Below are 2,500 nucleotides of genomic sequence, written 5' to 3'. Positions count from 1 at the left end.
ATCACATCAGTATTCATATCACGCACACGGGTCTGGACTGTAACACTTTTTCTATTTGTGTTTTTTTTCCAACAGGAAGCAGCGGAGTGGCTCAGAGTCGGAATACACTGAGAAGCTGCAGCAGTACAGTAAGTCTCTATGGTATCTACAGTCTCTATGGTACCTAGGGCCTCTACATTCTCTATGGTACTAGGGCTTCTACAGCCTCTATCGTACCTCAGCCCTCTGTAGTCTCTATGGTACCTATAGCCTCTATAGTCTCTATGGCATCTATGGTACCTACAGTCTCTTGGTACGTAGAGCCTCTATATTCTCTTTGGTCTTCACAGTCTCTATAGTACTTATAGTACAACCCTCTAGGGCAGAGGTCACCAACCCTGTTCCTGGAGATCTACTGTCCTGAAGGTTTTTAGTTCACTGACAATGTAGCGATATCCATGGGCCGATCATACATCTCACGGTCATAACTATAACAATCATAGCTAACTATAAACTGGCCTGTTCTCAGACAGGGACCCGGGGTATGCTGGTTTGTGAAGCCCCCTTCCTCTTGGCATGTGCAGAATGGATGGAATAATGTTAAATCCAGGTATCATACAATGAATTGTAAGGCTGCCCAATCCTGCTGTCTTGTAGGTTTTCATTTCTATCCAAATTTGGCACACCTGATTGTACCAATTAGCAGCTCTATGAGATCGGAAGCTGTTGAATGAGGTGTGCTTTGTTAGGGTTGTAGTGAAAGTCTACAGGATGGTAGATCTCCAGGAACAGGGTTGGGTAGCCCTGCTCTAGCTGTTGAATGAGATGTGCTTTGTTATGGTTGGAGTGAAAACCTACAGGATGGTAGATCTACAGGAACAGGGTTGGGCAGCCCTACTCTAGCTGTTGAATGAGGTGTACTTTGTTAGGGTTGGAGTGAAAACCTACAGGATGGTAGATCTCCAGGAACAGGGTTGGGCAGTCCTGCTCTGGGGTTTTCAGTGCACTTGTACCTGGTTAAGTACTTTGTTGTGCGTCGCTCTGGATAAGCGTATGCCTGTAATTTCTGTAATGTAATGTAGTCTTTAAGTTTCCCCTACCTCCATATACCGAGACTCTGCATGCTGTTCTTCTGGATTTATCAAAATGCTTGTGGATTTCATTCAACCGTTTCAAATCTGACATGCGTTCAAGACCGCAAATATTCACGGCAAACTATGTTTGCAGGAAACAGTTACTGTTGAACGATTTTAAATGAACATTCCATTTGGTTCGCCACCAATGCATTTTGAATACAAATGGATGCGACTTAGATTTAACAATGCCAGCTATTTGATTAAAATGTATTATAACAAGCAAATAATTGTCAACTTGTGTTCTCTCTGTGTCTTCCCCATCAACAGCCATTTCTGTTTGCGGCGCACTACCTTTTAAAATAGTTAGCTAATGTTTGCTAACATTCGCGATCAGGAATGCACCTTGGGGTTATGATGCAAACCTAAACCACTTAGGGATGAAGGACATAAATAAGGCCTATATCTTCCCCCACAGTTACTCCTGGAATGAAAGTCTATATTGACCCTTTCACCTACGAGGACCCCAACGAGGCTGTCCGAGAGTTTGCCAAAGAGATCGACATCTCGTGCGTGAAGATCGAGGAGGTGATCGGAGCAGGTAACGCACACGGGGGGAGGACTGCTAGACACTTCCAGGCCATTCCATTACGGAACTTCACTCTGAGCGGTACTTCAAATCTCTTAATTCCCCCCCCCTCTCCCCCCCAAAGCTTCTACGCACATAACTCTTCCTGTGGAGTTCCAGGACCTTGAGAACACTCTCCCCAGCAATCCCGCAAAGCAGGATTACCGAGTTAGCTGGATAACTGCACAGAGTAAAACCTGGAACCCTCCCAAATCTGGAACGTGGACTGAAGTGAAAAGGCACTCAGAGCAGTTATCAGGATAACTCCATAATCTTGCTTTGTGGAACAGGCCCCTTCTTCTACCCAGTGGGCTGGTCGCATCCTCGTTCTGGGACCAAGCTCAGCCCATGTGATCTCATCGCTCCAGGGCTGCTTCTTCTTTTCTCTGTCACTCATTCATGCCGTCTGAAGCCCTGCTGCTCCCGGTCCTGTTGTGTGTTTGTGTGAGATGTGGTGTGTGTTTGTGTGAGATGTGTGTTTGTGTGAGATATGGTTTGTGTCTGTGTGTGATGATTTGTGTTTGTGTGAGATATGGTTTGTGTTTGTGTGTGATGTGTGTTTGTGTGAGATGTGGTGTGTGTTTGTATGAGATGTGTGTTTGTGTGAGATTTGTGTTTGTGTGAGATGTGGTGTGTGTTTGTGTGAGATGTGTGTTTGTGTGAGATGTGTGTTTGTGTGAGATATGGTTTGTGTTTGTGTGTGATGATGTGTGTTTGTGTGAGATATGGTTTGTGTTTGTGTGTTTGTGTGAGATATGGTTTGTGTTTGTGTGTGATGATGTGTGTTTGTGTGAGATATGGTTTGTGTTTGTGTGAGATT

At 44.8% G+C, this 2,500-nt stretch overlaps 1 pseudogene; it reads left to right on the top strand.

The window, feature by feature from the left end:
• The window catches only part of LOC133120636 (ephrin type-B receptor 3-like), a 22,168-nt pseudogene that overhangs the window by 3,147 nt on the left and 16,521 nt on the right, over nt 1-2,500 (top strand).

The sequence above is a fragment of the Conger conger genome, unplaced genomic scaffold (assembly GCF_963514075.1).
Source record: "Conger conger unplaced genomic scaffold, fConCon1.1 SCAFFOLD_133, whole genome shotgun sequence".
Taxonomy (NCBI): domain Eukaryota; kingdom Metazoa; phylum Chordata; class Actinopteri; order Anguilliformes; family Congridae; genus Conger; species Conger conger.
The sequence above is the reverse complement of the archived record's forward strand: the minus strand, read 5'-3'. Positions and strand labels throughout refer to the sequence as shown.